General features: G+C 32.8%; 1 protein-coding gene across 12 annotated transcripts in view; it reads right to left on the minus strand.

The window, feature by feature from the left end:
• Positions 1-17,252, minus strand: part of 5-ht1 (serotonin receptor) — a 128,314-nt gene that overhangs the window by 35,479 nt on the left and 75,583 nt on the right. The window contains exon 1 of one of the 12 annotated variants that reach the window (XM_070297239.1): positions 11,469-11,554. The exons of the other annotated variants lie outside the window; for them this stretch is intronic. The gene's annotated coding sequence lies outside the window, so the exon portion shown is untranslated. Of the gene's footprint in view, positions 1-11,468; positions 11,555-17,252 lie in introns of those variants that run through there. 12 annotated transcript variants of the gene reach the window in all.

A 17,252-nucleotide genomic window follows, 5' to 3' on the forward strand; every position in this document is an offset into this window, starting at 1 on the left:
TAAATAAGCTTATAGAATTTTAAGTATTTTTTTAGACATTCGTATAAAATTAAATTAGTAAAATTAATTTGTATAAAATTAAAGCGTTATAAAAAAAAAAAAGAAAAAATAAATCGGATTATTCTCAATAAAAATTTCTTTATTTTTTCATAAAAATATTTAATTAAATATTTAAATAAATATTACTACGAAAAAATAAAGAACAAATTTCTATTGAGAATAATCCAATTTTTTTTTTTTGTTATAACGTTTTATATCAAAGAAAAATAATGAGGAAAGAAGATTGTAAAATCAATAGAAGCGTCTCGTTAACGCGTTCGTCCAAGTTTTATAAACTATGCGTACTTTCAAGGTCTGCGCATTCTCAAGAATATTTTCGTAGCATATTTCTGGCGGAATATATCCGTCGCATAACTTGAGTGAAATTCCTGACAGCAAATATCATGAAAGAAATTGGTCGGCATCGGCCAAGCGTTTCCCATTTAGACATGGAAGTTTTTATCAAGGTTTATATTAATATGCATAGAACGTGCCGAAAAGAATTACATACGAGCAATCGCACGTGCGCATTATTATTTATACATTTATGGTATGGGACCATATTTTTGTAAGAATTGTATAATTTTCATTTGTTTTTTATCCATTTGGATAAACGACGGAAATTATGCATCTTGTTAATTGATATTTATGTGCATAATATTCAATAAATACTTACATATTACTGATTATCTCTGTAAAATATAAACTTTTTTTTTTTTTTTTGAGTATAGGCACTTTTTTTTAAAGCAGAAATATTAACACGAGTGTTTTTAATTATTGTATTTCGAAATTTCATTATCGCTTGGATAATAAAAAAGGCGGCACTTCTTAATATTATCTCGTTTTTGATTCTATATCGGACGGCAAAAGAATTTAATCAGAGTCGCGGAGGTATAAAGGAATTAAATAACAGCGCGGCAAATGCCGCGTGTTTTGTACATACGAATGCACGCGTTTCGCGTTTCCTATTCATTCGTGAAAGCAACGAGAATACCTCGCGATTGTTATACGCGAGCGGTTTCGCAAGTGATGCACTCGTGGATGCAATCGTGAATGTCCGAGCGGTCTTTTTAACGATACCTGTTTACAGGTCCATTTGCAAAGCAAGCGTACACAATTAAAGTCGAGTAAAACATTTGTCAAAACAAAATATTGCATCGTAATTAAACGCTCACTTTCTTCTCTTTGATGTAATAATTAACGTTACGCATACCCGCGCCGGCGGCTGCATTTTCTCTCGTGTATATATATATATATATATATATATACTGGGTGGCCCATTTTAATCCATCCAGTCGAATATCTCAAAAATCAAGCCCGGAAAAGAAAAATGTTTCAAACAAAAGTTGTGTGGCTTCAAGGGGGCCATAAGATGGTGACAATGATTTGATGTTGGAAAATCATTTGATGGTCATGTAAAGGTCGACTTTAAAATCTTAAATGGAAACCCCCATTTTTTATTTAGTATTCTTGTAGCTGACATCGAGAGCTTTCCAAAACACTATAATAAAGTATTTTTTCATTAAGTACTTTTTAAGTAATTTTATATTTTAATCTGACATATTTTGATATAAAAAATAAAATATTCAGTTTTCGATAATTTTACCGTAATACTTCTATGTACAGAATAATAAGACAAATTAATTAGTGCCAAAAAAAACAAATAATTGTTTAAAAAAATACATTGTAAATAATTTTCTTAAAAACAATTTTTTTTTTATACTAATTGATTTGTCTCATTATTCTGTACATAGAAGTATTACGGTAAGATTATCGAAAACTAAATATTTTACGAGATATTTAATTTTTTATATCAAAATATGTCAGATTAAAATATAAAATAACTGAAAATGTACTTAATAAAAAAGTACTATATTATAGTGTTTTGGAAAGCTCTCGATGTCAGATACAAGAATACTAAATAAAAAATGGGGATTTCCATTTAAGATTTTAAAGTTGACCTTCACATGATCTTAAAATGATTTTCCAAGGTCAAATCATTGTCACCATCTTATGGCCCCCTTGAAGCCACACAACTTTTGTTTGAAACATTTTTCTCTTCCGGGCTTGGTTTTTGAGATATTCGACTGGATGGATTAAAATGAGCCACCCAGTATATGTGTGTGTATGTATGTGTACATGCACGTGATGTTTATATAGAATATTAAATGTTGCAATTGCGCGAAAATGGCGGAACGTGCGGACGCGTTAGCGAAGAAAACAACGAGTAGAGAAGAATGGGCCGCGGCTCGTATGCGCCGTCACGCGTGTTGGCTTATTTTAGACTTAGACAAATGAATTTATCACATCTTATTCATAGGGTATGCATTAACTCTCACCGTCAAGATTGCACGAGTTCGAATGTGCAGCAGCATTTCCATCACGCGGTCGCCTTCTCTCCGTTCCTGTCCGCACCGAGAAAAAAAGATTGTTAACTTGACTAAATTCGTCCAACTGATTACTATTTCTTTAATTATGATATTTTAATATTTTAAATCAAATACGACGTATTAAATAATTAAATCTAACATGAGGTATATTTGATTTAAATACTTAAATATTATTTCAATTAAAGAAATACAAAGAGATAATTAGTTGGACGAATTTAGTCAAATTAACAACTTTTTTTTTCTCAGTGCGGAGAGGAGAGTATCCTACTTTTCAATGAGTCCAAACTGTCCGCCATCGTGCACGTCCGCGCACTTTCGTCATAATGTGAAACCATTGTGCGCGAGATGCATGATCGTAAAATTATCTATACCAATTACTTCGCAGCAATGGAAACAAAGGGATGATGCTTCGCGTTGTCAAGTTTAAAATTTAGATCTCGCGTTTAGTCGTTATTATTTAACGCATGTTACATAGCATTAATATTTTAATAAATTGATATCGCGTTAGGTTAGGTTTCGCGTTAGGGCGCGTTTTCATGGTAGCGAAATTTACGGCCACGAGAGATCACCACTTTCGCGAAGTGTAAATTTTTTGAATATGAAAAATGCAAAATTTTTCGTACCTTGCATACGTAAGCACAACAACTGGCTCGATCGACAAGTATCGCCCCGACGATACCTCTTCGTGTCCATTATAAATTTTAGAAAGGAGAAATGTGAACACGCGGTGTTAAAGATTGATCGACCATATGGATAGGATGTTGCGCGATCGTAAATTCTGCTCTGTTAACTTCGCGTTTAAATCATTCGCGTCAAATACAGCGTACGGCGGGATTCCCCGAAAAAGTGGCAGACGGATCGAGCAGTCGAATAGAATCGTGCGATCTGTGAAGGTACCTTTCATATACGGATATTTTATCGGAGCGCGATATTTTACATTTTCCGTAGTAACGGACGCGCGTTTCTCTCGATAGAAATAAACACCCTTCTTCCGCGCGATCATATACTGAACGTATTTTTAGGAATTATCGGAAGTTTATTTATTAGATGATATATTTTATATATCGAAATCTCTCCAATATATGGCAGCATATGAAGCTCAACACATTGCATTATATAATACGATACAGAAAAATGTAATCTCGCGCAATTAAGCGTGTACATAAATTAATTACGAAAGCGTGCCGAAGAATTATGTCCTTGTTTGCGAGAGTCAATTGGATATTTTAGATGCCACGGAGCATTATCAGGAGATTACCGAAGGAAGTCTCTATAGAAATAATATCGTTACACTTTAGATTGCAATTAATTTACTTCGAATGATGCCAATTTCACTCTCTCGCCTTATCTTCTTGATTTTGCGTTGTACAGCGTTAGCAGGGATCGAGTTTAAATCCTTAACGCTTAAATCCTTAGCTTAACTGAGTAGGTTAAAATTAATCCCGTATCTCTATGAGATTTGTGATATATGTACATGCTGCTAATTTAGATGTTTGCTTAAGGCTTAAGCAAAAATTTACTGTTCAATTTTTCAATTAGATATTTTTATCGATCAAAACTTCCCCCAAGTTAGATTGCAAAAAATATATTTTTATTAAAACTATGCAATTTTTTAAACATTGAACTAAATGAGTAGCTCCAAATGTAAAATACGCTATGCACACCTTCACGTTCTACAATATTGTATTTATAATAAAATTTCACATATTGTTTATTACTTATTAAAATTATTTTCATTATTTGTGAAAAAATATTTGTGTCTTAGTAATTATAAAATTATTTTGCATTTTTTTTTTTATTGAAAAGATATATTTTTTGTGTAGAGGGAGAGAGGAAGTTATATATATATATATATATTACATCGAGGCATGAGGGATATATCTTGAAAATAATTTAAGTCTTAAATTTGGCCTTGGAAGAAGAAAGAAGAGATTTGCAGCTTTTTTTTTTGCGAGAGCGAGCGAATCCTTCGCTTTTAAACCAAACGTGGAATATTTATATAGAGATTGAAGGGTTCCCTTGAATAATTCTACGAATGCTACTGGTTTTAATATTTTTTCTAATATTTGCCCATTTACTACGTCATGACCCAAATACCTGCCTGCATTCTGTCGCGGACTCGGTTTGAGAATAGATAGGTATGCATGAAGTTGATGCAAATCATCTTTGGGGGTCAACAGGTACCAGATCAATTTGGGACAACTGAGAATAATTATGAGCGCCGATAGTGATTTAGCGGGATGGATGCTGAATCCTATTTCAAAGGAGATTGATAAAATAACTTTTCTCAAAATAAATAATTACACAACAAAAATTGTTATTTGATTTTTTATCTTAAAAATTTGTTTGAATTTTTTAAAAGAAAGAATACTTATTCCACAAAAATACTTTCTTAAAAATTTAAAAAACAATATAGTTTACTTAACAACATGAAAATATTTTATCGTACTTTAACATACTAATAATATTATAGTATTGTATTACTTTTCCTTTTATTTAAAAAAAAGTTCTCAATCTTGATAGTTATAATTGTTGTTATCTCATTGCAATTTCTTTTAATTAAAAAGAAAAGAAAACATTTTATTTAAGGATAATGCATTTAGAGATACAGTTGAATTCGTGTTCTTTTAGTGTACATCGTTTGTACAATTATCTTCGTAGAAGTAAAATTGCCATGTAGCGTGCAGGAGTAATTAACGCAATTTATTTCGGGAAGCATCGTATACTAAGCTCAAATTCTCCCAACTACGGAACCCGTATTATTCGGCTAAACCTTACAAGATCGATATACGTGAGACGTAGTGAAATAAACATTATTTATTGTGCGAGATATTCACGAAGGCTTAGTACGACGGCATATAATGTGCATTCTCCTTGCAGAGAGCTAAAGACCTATTCACGTATCCTGCACATCCGATTCTATAGATAGTACAGTTACGTATACAGGGTGTCCCATTTTAATCTCCTCAGGCAAATATCTCAAAAACCAAGTCCGGAAGAGAAAAATGTTTCAGACAAAAGTTGTTTGGTTTCGAGGGGGCCATAAGATGGTACCATTGGTTTGACCTTGGAAAATCATTTGAAGGTCATGTGAAGGTCAACTTTAAAATCTTAAATAGAAACCTCCATTTTTCATTTAGTATTCTTGTAGCTGACATCGAGAGCTTTCCAAAACATTATAATAAAGTATTTTTCCATTAAGTACTTTTTGAGTTATTTTATATTTTAATCTGACATATTTTGATATAAAAAATAAAATATTTCGTAAAATATTCAGTTTTCGATAATCTTACCGTAATACTTTTATGTATAGAATAATGAGACAAATCAATTAGTATATAAAAAAAAATTGTTTTTAAAAAAATTATTTACAATGTATCTTTTTAAACAATTATTTGTTTTTTTGGCACGAATTGACATTTTTCTCTTCCGAACTTGGTTTTTGAGATATTTGCCTGAGGAGATTAAAATGGGACACCCTGTGTATCCAACAGCGCGAATCTTAGATATTGGAAACTGCACGCGTTTACTATTGTTTTTCCATTGTTTCTTATCGTTCTCTGAATGTGTCCTAATATCGTAAAGTTACGAACAAATACAATTCCGTAGCGGTCATATCTGAAAATTACGCGGATGCAACGAATAGCGACGTAATCATCATTCCATATCAGTTATGAAACTCTACGATGATAGAAAATACATTGTATTCTTTCGTAACTCGTTTGAATTTAATTGCATTTTTGTTTAAAGAATGACATTTTTCATTTTAGCTTTACAAATAATAGCAAAGATTAAAATTTTTTATGGAATTAATATATTAATAAGAAAATTAAAATTAAAAAACAATTGTGTTTATAGCAACAAGATCTTTTTTAAATTAAAAAATATTCTTCTTGACAAAAAATGTATTATTATATCGTACATAAAATAGATAGATAAAGAAAAAAAAAAAAGAAAAAATAACTAATTTATTCCCTTCTTTTTCGAAGAGAATAGGAAAGTTTTGAGTCAGACAGAATTGATAAAAAGAGCACTATGGAAAAAAGTACCGACATTGCCTGCATTTTGTACGCTTTCGCCTGATATAAGAAATGCAAAGAACATAGCGTTCGTGTATCGCGTGTCGCATATCGTCGTAACCCGAATTAAAAAGGGAAATTGCAATCCGGTACGCTCGAAGAATCCGCTGGTGAATCGTAATGTGAACAAGCGACACCCGCGTGGAAAAACTTTGTCAGCCAAACCTCCTAGGCCCGACATCGGAAGGGGGTTGGGGGGGGGGGTTCTGCGTGTTTGTGCGCCAAACTTCCGGCGCGGCGTTTGTTCATGGTAAATGTTAAAAGTTTCATTCGTGCGTAAAGAAACCTATCGCAAACGGTGAAATGAAACGTACAAACTTTAAATTAAATCCGACGGGACATGTAGATTTGTCTTGCCCGAGCGTACGACATAGAATTGAAATTGGATGGTGAACTCGGGGCGATGGGTGTCCTCGCGAAGTCCTCGCGAGATTCCCATTGAGTAAATCTTAATGTATCTTTTGTGCAACCCGTTTATGTTTATAAGACGGAACTGTATGACAAATTAATAAACAAAGATAAATCTTCTCGTTAAATGCACGGATTTCAGAAACACCCGATACGGATCGAGTCCGCGTTTATTCGTTGATTCTTCAGCCAGCCGTTCGGCGCAGTTCAAGTAGTAAAAGGCGTCGCGCGTCAGACAGAGAGACAGCGTTCGTTCGTTTTATCCGTCCGCGGCTCTCGTATCTCGTCTTTTTTCTCATCAGCCGGCACAATATAAGGCATGAAATGGATCGAACGTTGAAATTGAAATCCGGCATTATTGAAGCCGGGCTAACCAAATTCGCATCAATATTAATTACACGCACACTGGCAGAGGTCTATATTTATTAGTGAAAATTGACTGCTCTTGGTTGCGCTTGGTTGACCTTTAAAGGCCGTATTCTTTACGTGTGTTGATTAAAAAAATATGTACGAATGGATTTGTTGTATATGAACGAAAAGTGAATATAAAATACGATGAGAATATTATTTGTAGAATAACGCATAGCAAGATAAACATTGAATATAAATTAAAAATTTTTTAAGTAAAAAATAACGAAAAGAAAGAAATTATGTACAAAATAAAAATTTTTATATATACTGGGTGGCCCATTTTAATCCATCCAGTCGAATATCTCAAGAACCAAGCACGGAAGAGGGGGCCATAAGATGGTGACAATGATTTGACCTTGGAAAATCATTTGAAGGTCATGTGAAGATCAACTTTAAAATCTTAAATAGAAACCCCCATTTTTTATTTAGTATTCTTGTAGCTGATATCGAGAGCTTTCCAAAACGCTATAATAAACTATTTTTTTATTCAGTACTTTTTGAGTTATTTTATATTTTAATCTGACATATTTTGATATAAAAAATTAAATATCTCATAAAATATTCAGTTTTCGATAATCTTACCGTAATACTTCTATGTACAGAATAATAAGACAAATTAATTAGTGCCAAAAAAAAAAAATAATAATTGTTTAAAAAAACCTAACCTAACCCTGTATATATATATATATATATATATATATATATATATATATATATATATATATATATAAGAAAATATAATATACTATTATAAATGACTATAAAGTATCTTTTAATACATATACAGAGAAATTATGTTGTATATTTGTCATTAATGAGAAAAACGATTTCAAGGTTTAGAATTTGGAGATGTCAGCTTATCGGAAATTGCCACAGATTTGCGCTACAACTTGTACGCCAAATTGTAAAACTTCAATACACTTTCTTTTTACGAATCGTCCAACGTGACCTAGATTGCTATCGACGTAATATCAAGCGTCATTGTTACGGCCCTGTATGACCGGTCAATCACGAATATTTTTTACGTCAACATGAGGCGCGCCATATCGATGGCGGATTAAAATTCTGTACATTTGTCGTCATACGAGCATGATTGCAATTTTCAGACGGCTATCTGCTATTCGAGTTGCATAACGTAATCGAGTTTTATGTTTCGCTTTATTTATTCGATTCTTTTTTGTTTACTTATATTGTTTATCGCATAACAGCTGTAATTCATTTCTCGAAAAATTTTTCTTGTTTTCTTTTTCTAATAATAACACACATATACACAGAATTATTTTGGATAAAAATTATTACTTGACACAGGTAATAGAAAGCTATTGTGAAATGTCCACATTGTGCACAATAGCACAATGTAACAAAAATTTAGGTTCGTGTTTGAAATTTTTATAGACGTTTTTGTATACTTTATGCAATAATGGGGTAATATTTAAATATTTTCTTCCATCTGCTCGGTTTGATAATTATAATTTTTATACACATATTTTTTAATATAACAAGCTTTCTCTCTTATACTTATTAATATGTAAAAGTTTAATTTATCTTATATGTTTACAGAAACATATATAATATTGTGCCTATTAAATAATGAAAACTATTGTGTTGGTTTGATATGTATGCGACAGGAACATGTTTGTTGTGATGATACGCAGCTCTAAATGCGATACCGTTTCGATATTAGTACAACAGAATTGCGTGTATGCAGCATGCCAAGATGATATACGGCGGTGTTTCGAAATGAGAGTTAAACATTCTACAGATGGTTACTATGTATTCCTATCAGACGCAATCGCAGCTCGTCCGTCATATCTGCAGCGCTGTCCATTTAATCCAGACCATTTAATCAAGAGTTGAATTCGATAAATAATTTTATCTCGTGCAGTTCTCTCAATAAAGTTTTATCCTTCCAGTATATTGGAAAGGGAGAAAAGTAAATTGGATCTTTTGAAATATATATAATTTATATAAAATATATAATAAAATATAGAATATCTCTTAAAATGTATATAAATCAAAGATTTATATCAAAGTTTTAAAAGTACCAATAATTTAAATATTTCAAGAGAGAATGAGAGATTACACAATATTCATAAATTGTAATTATCTAAATTTAATGAAGTCTTGCTAGCGTTTAACGAGATATGTACGCGGTTTCGATTTATTCTACTAGCGTATCGGCTGTCTAATCATAATTAGGGTTCTCCTATTGTACGGATGGTCTCGGCAAATACAGTGCGCGCGTAACGGTCGGTGCTGCTCGTTGTTCAACACGATTCTGACAGATCTGGATCAGCAATGTTTATATGTAACGAACCGTTTACATATCATTTTGCATTGCGCGCAGTTGAATTTGCTCTTCATCAATTATTATTATCATGGAACGTGTAGAACGTGAAGCATTTAAAAATGCGGAGTATATTTTTATTCGACAAAACCGAGCGCGCGATTTGTTTTCACATATTTAAAATATTATCAGAGAAAGTATTGTATATTTGACGAGAGAAGTAGAATCCTCTCTAATTTCGTTATCTCAAATGGATTAGTGATTAAAAATAAGATCTTGTTAAACTTTTGCGACATTGGGCACCTTCTCTTCCGAGGAAGTTTTACTTGTTAGTGTCTTGTCGATTGCGGAGCGATTGATTGAATAAAAAAAAAAAAAAAAAAAAATCGGTTTCGTGTACGAGATACTGATATAGGATACGCGAGGAAATTACCACCACGATGTCAAGGAAGGTCGGATAGGTATGTCGGTATTGGATGATGAGTTCGCGCAGGAATACATACTAAGAAGCTCGGCAGGCGTTTGGATCTCGCTTTGAGACGCTGGCTGCTGCGGTTGACACAGATAGACTATATCCACTAGGACGCAATTTCCCTTCAAAGACACATGGAGAAGGGGCAATAAAAACGTGAGTTCTCCACCCGCAAGAAAGCCTGTCGTTGTTGTGCGCGAATGTACGTGAAACAAGAAATTGCGAATGCACTTTCTTGCACTCAATGCTTTTGTCTTATACACGATATTTTCAAAATTTCGGAATGTCCTTCAAACTACGACTCTCTTCGACCGATTCGAAATTAGAGGCAATGTTGTTTAATTTAGGGATATAATGTACATATGTCTGCTGCAAATTTGCAAGAAGTTTGAATTATATATTTGTATATCGATATTGAAACTCTTTTTGTCAATTGAAAATTTGAATATTTCTAACAATCTAAAATTTTTTCTGTATATTATTTATATTAAAATATACCATATTTATATTAAAAAAAATATATATATATTAGGTGTACAACTTTGCTTCCGCCGTTTTCCTATAGATGGCTTTAGCGGTAAGTAGTGGTCGAAATAAATAGATCATAGACGTCATGCGATAAACTTGGGCATCTGTCAACATAACCCCATAGAAACATTAGTCGATTTGTGTCTGCATCATAAAGTTATTCTCGATTGAAAATGTCAGTTTACGAGCCAAATTCTCGTCATTTGCGGGAGGTTTTAATTTTCTGCTTCAATATGAAGAAATCTGCGGCTGAGGCTCATCGAATGCTCTCAAATAGTTATGGTGAAGCCGCTATTAGCGAAAGAACGTGTCGTGAGCGGTTTCAACGCTTCAAGAACGGTGATTTTCACGTCGAAGACCGGCATAGCGGTGGAAGAGAGAAGGTTTTCGAAGATGCAGAATTGGAGGCATTACTTAATGAAGACTCGAGTCAAAGTCAAAAAGAATTGGCACGATCATTGGGAGTGACTTAACAAGCAATTTCAAAATGTATAACCAGTTTTTTACAATAAAGCCTCGAATTTCGGGAAAAAAAAATGGCGGAAGCAAAGTTGTACACCTAATATATAAATTTTTTATATGTATTTATTGAACAATTTAATATAAAATTTTTTTCGTTATAAATATTTAGTAATAACATAAAAGATGACAAATAATAATTTATATATAGTTAAAATTTACTGTTACAATTCTACATTAATTATTATTACACATAGTTTATTCATAAATTATTTTAATCAATATAAATACGTTATCATGAATTATTATCATTATCATTTAACATCAGTTATAATTCAAAGCTCCCGACCATTGTAATTCTCTTAAACTATTTCCATCATTATACGAGATATTACCACCATTGTTTTGTGGCAAGCGAAACTCCGTCGTTATTCGTGAGAATTTTCTCGGCTTTCTCCCGCTTTTCCATGAAAATGTACATCACTTAACCGTTTTTCCTTTATTCTATCTCCTTCTTTTTGCATCTTACAAACATTCCCTTTCGCTGCAATAGAAGCAAGTGGAAAGTGCTCAGCTATATTGTAAGTTTCTACAGGGTGTTCGTAAAGTATATGCGAGAAGAAGATTCGTGTCAAAACAATAAAATTTTTTAAAAAATTATTAATAAAGCCATTCTAAACATTTCGTATATTTATATTAGGGAGAAAAAATTTGAAGATTTAAATATTTATTTCGTATAGTACAATTTGTGCATAAATTTCAATATTTTTACATATTGAAGTTTATTATATTTTAATGAAAAATAAAAAAAAAAAACCTCGTGTATGCGCACGTATACATATATATATACACGCACCTAATTTAAATTTTTTCGATAAAATTTACTTATATGATTCAATCAACATGATTGTAAACAATATTTTATACACACAAGCAGAGTTCGTCGTTCATTGCTTGCTGACGTGCACGTCGTTTTAGTAAAGAAAGTTAATATCCGGATTCCGGATGACACTCCTTTTATTATATTGACGGTAAATATGATTGAAAATATTATAAATGTATACATATATACGTGGCGGTGACAGGGTGGATGACATATAACAACGGTGACGAAGTTCATGACGATTTATCAAGACGTGTGTGTCAGCGACATGTATCGCGCGCGTCTACCGACGAAATCCAATTTTCTACTTGGACGTGGTTAAAACGATACGGCGATTAATAATGTCTCGGACAGCTTGAACGTTACGTGGAAAGGATGGCATTCGACAGTGCAAACTCAGCACCGGACTCGCGGAATTGTGATCGAGACAAATGCGAATAAGACAAAGAGATATTGTCTGCTGTCAAGAAAATCAGAGATAAAAGTAACCGGATGTATCACTATGTGCGAATGCGTATCATCGCGGCGATGTAATTCTCAAGGGCACAAGTATTGTAGTATTGTCTGTCAAAACTCAAAATGGCCAAAACTCGCTAACACGGAGAATTTCATTACAGTCCTGTGTTGTATCTCCTTTCTATGGAATAGTGACTATAGTGTCTATAAGATGTTGTTTATAGGATTAAAAGCCCGGAGGGATCGTATACGTAGCACCTAGGAAATAGATAAGCGGCATTATTTCGCGCATCGTTGCACCACTTGCCGCGCAATTGCTCGTGCATACGAATCTTGAGATACCAAGTATTCCTTTTGCTTAGATAATTCTACATCTTATCTTCTTTACCCTATATTAAAACCCTTTCCAAAAGTACATTTAATCCTACTCGTAAATTCTGTCCTGGATATCCAACTCTGATTGTGTGTTTATCTCTCTTTTATGTTTAACGAAAGTTGGTACGATTATCAATATAGACTCGTTTCTTGATTATTTGGACTGTGTAGTGGCCGTTTAATTCCGAAATATTTACAAATTGTTATATTTATCCGATTCGCTTACTAAATATCTAAATTTTTCTGCTATTAAATAAGGTGTCCTACATTGTTGTCGAAAAATAAACTCTGATATTTATGTTTGTCTCTCGCATAGAGAATTTTATTATATCCTGTAATTTTTTCACTTTTCTCCTGTTAAAGCGAATACTATATCGTGCAACAATATGATTATTTGAAGCTCGTTTTGGGCTTGAATTTACACACGTAGTACTTTCAGCTATGCGAGTCATGAAGATTGAGAGAAAACATTGCTGTCAACTACCAGGTATATAAATATGAAACCGGAATTTGCCCATAGATGGCCCTAGCTGTCAATGTAGTTACCGTCAAACCGCGTCATTGGCGCCATTTTCTTGTTTTGACATCTGATAAAGATGTTCAACTCACAACAATACAAGTTTCATACAACAGCATAGTTTTTAATAGCGTTGAACATGTCGAATTTTGTGCCTGGAAACTACGATTTGCGGACAGCATTGATTTTCTGTTACCATTTGAAGAAAACTGCTGCAGAATCGCATCGAATGCTTGTCGAAACTTATGGTGAGCATGCTCTTGGTAAATCACAGTGCTTTGAGTGGTTTAAAAAATTCAAAAGTGGCGATTTTGACGCGAGAAACGAAGAACGTGGAAGACCACCGAAAAAGTTTGAAGACAGCGAATTGCAAACATTGTTGGATGAGGATGACGCTCAAACGCAACAACAACTCGATTTGAATCAGGCTTTGCGTGAAAAACGACCAGAATATCAAAAAAGGCAACGCAAAGTGATTTTGCTTCATGATAATGCACCATCACACACAGCAAAACCGGTCAAGGAAACGATTGAGGCGTTTAGTTGGGAAATACTTTCGTATGCGGCTTGGCTCCATCCGATTACTACTTATTTGCATCGATGGGACACGCACTTGCTGAGCAGCACTTCACTTCTTACGAAAATGTACGAAAATGGCTCGATGACTGGTTTGCCTCAAAGGAGCAACAGTTTTTTTGGCGTGGTATCCACAAATTGTCAGAGAGATGGGAAAAATGTATAGCTAGCAATGGGCAATACTTGGAATAAAATATTTTTTATCATTTTCATACAACGTGTATTTTCTATACAAAAATTCCGGTTTCATATTTATGTACCTGGTATATACCTTGAAGCATATACCGATATGATGGCAAATGTGTATGACAAAGGATGTATAGCGTATACAACATAAAGTATACATACCGTATGCATACTCTTTGTTGCACCTGACTGCACTTATGCACTTCCCGGCATCATAACCACATTACATTACGCGTTTGCGGAGACAACGTAACGCCATAAAGGGGTTTTCGTCGTGGCATAATATGTAACCAAGGTCGTGATATAACATTTTGCTATCAGGTAAAACCCCGGTTTCATACCCTTCAACGAAATTGTTTACGGTAGCTCCGGTAGAAAAATCTTCGCTGACGAGATTCACGATCGTCAAACGATTCCCGCCTCTCATCGACGTCATTTTCATTCAGTTTAGAATGTAATAAGATTGTTTGTTGAAACTTTTTAATCACAAAAGTTTAATAAGTTAGTCGCGGGAAATGAAATGCGGCAATTTTTTTGGTTAGCAAAGTACTTGGAATAAGTTTTCCAATTTTACTTTCCACGTGTTACGCCACCTTCTCGTTTTGTCTAATTCCTTTTGTAATTGATGTTACCTGAGAGAGAATCCCTTTCACTTGCCGCGTCATATTTGAGAAAATAATAATGTTAAAACTTTTTTAATACGCATTTAAACGACCATTATATACTTGCTTCTTACTAAATAGTTTTTACTTTTGCAAACAACGTAATTAACAATTTTTAAGACATTTGTCGGTCATCAAAATTTCGGAGATGAATTTCTCTCGTACAAGTGTACTTATTTGCGCCGTTCAATGTAACAGATCATTATCGCGAATCTAGGACACATATATTATATGCTAATCCGAAAACGGGTATATGTACCATATAACGGAGCGCTAATCTTCGAGATACCTAACTGGAGGCGTTTACTCCGAAATCCAGTGTCTTTGGGCGAACACGTAATACGCGTTCTCCATGCTTTGACATATCTAGAAGCTATCCGCGCGTGTAATCGGTCCGAAATCCTACCGACAGTTTGTCAAGCAGTAGTCCGGAAATGAATCCATCATATCCCATTAATCATGGTCATTTAATACGATAATCACGAGATATCGTCAGTCCGTGCATCTAGATCGTACACGCCATAATTGATATTGTAATCCGAATGACTTTACCATTTCCTTAAACGTGTGTAATAACGCATTAAATATATATATATATATTTATCAAATTTTATCTTGTTTAAAAATTCTATACGTGTAACATATAATATACACGCGTAAATACGTATCGAGTTATAAAATAATACAAGCAATTAAATTTTTTCACGAAGGAAAATATGTTTATATACTCTCTGAAAAAATATATAAGAATTTTTTTATATAAAGGAGATATCCAGAAGAAACATTTCTATTTTGTATAAGGAAATATAAGAGAAATATATTTTTACTACGTTTCTTTGTATTGTATTCAAAATGATATATGTTAAAAATCATAAAATTAAATGATGAGATAATATCTTTTCATTGTTATTCATAATGCAGATTCGCCGGCATTAATCGGTACTTAAAACTCTTCCGCGCGCGAGAAAACAATTTTCTCATAACCTAGAAAAGTTTCAGTGATTTATGTACCTGAATTTTCAATTGATTAAAGCGCGTTCGATTTAAGAATTTTCGTAGATCGTGCTTTTTATTACAGTATTTAAAACCAAAATTCGCAAATAACGAATTATTAAGAAAAAGATATTTAGGAAAAAGCAATATATTTTGAGAGAGAGAGAGAGAGAATTTTTTGGTTATCAAAAGTTATATTGCAAACGCTATAATAAATTTAATTCATTTCTCTTTCTTTTCAGAAATAACTACCTAAATAAATATATAAATTTGTAATTGAATATTTATTTGAAATCTATGTTGATGAGAATTACAAAACTAATGCCCACCGTAAAAGGACACATTAATCTTTACGTTATCAATTACAGATTTCGAATTTGTATATCGAAATTACATCATATATCGCGCACATTTTAAACATTGGTATTCAAATTTTCGAACTATATCGAGAAATTTAGAGATTTGGAAACGAATCGTCGAGGCTTCTGGAAGTCCGAAAAAATCAATTTCTAAGCACTCACTTTCTGGCACACAAGATAGAGCCCTCTCTCTCTCTCTCTCTCTCTCTCTATCGGTTTCATTCTGCGTTCCTTTTTACCTGTTGCTCTATACGGTAAAATCGGAAGCAAAAAAAATCTTGATCATTCAGTATAACATCGCTTTATATTCGTGCAATGTACGGCTTTGCCAGATTAGACGATTTTTATTCCAGATTTCGTAGAATGTTCGTTGTTTCACAAAGTTTAATAGAATCAATTTAAGAAGTTACAGCCTATAATCTCTTAATTGAGATTGCTTTAATAAAAAAAATTAAACTAAGTGCAATTAGATTGTAATAGCTTAATAACAATGAAAAGAGTAGAACGTCTGGTTATTAAACTGGAAAAATAACATTTGCAGAAGACCGAATTATTACGTTTTGAATGTTCCTATTAAAATGCAATCCACAGAGTTGCAGATTTGTAGTTTGAGCATATGTAATAATGTTTATTATATTAATATGTATATCTTGAAATTTTTAGTTTACAGAATATCCGCTCGTTAAATTCGCGAAAGCTCCAAGTTTATTTTTCATATAAAATGGAAATTTTTGGAAAATTGATCATTGGCATATATCAACATTGTACAATAATATCTTGAAAAAAAAAAAAAAATAGAATTCGTTGAAAAACATTGACGCGAATGCTTTATTCGGCAGGTATTTGCTTTTTTCTTTTCGATAAAATATGGCTCACGCACAAAAGTGGTCAAATATATTGAAATGTTTGCATTCGAAAATCGAAAAGTTTTATAATGCGATTATATCGGCATAATGCAATGTTTCGGTAAACGCTCATATAGAATACGTTGATATTTTTCTACATTAATATTATCAAAGCATATTAAAATATTTGTCATTTCAATAATATAAAAAGTATTTTATTAAAATTAGTTTTTTTCATCTATAATATACTTAATTTTATTTTTATTTTATTATATTGATTTTAGTCAGTTTTCAAAAGTATAATGGCTATAATTTTAGCGTTTTACC

Source organism: Polyergus mexicanus, unplaced genomic scaffold (genome assembly GCF_030449975.1).
Source record: "Polyergus mexicanus isolate NDT 795.1 unplaced genomic scaffold, iyPolMexi1.0 SCAF_6, whole genome shotgun sequence".
Taxonomy (NCBI): domain Eukaryota; kingdom Metazoa; phylum Arthropoda; class Insecta; order Hymenoptera; family Formicidae; genus Polyergus; species Polyergus mexicanus.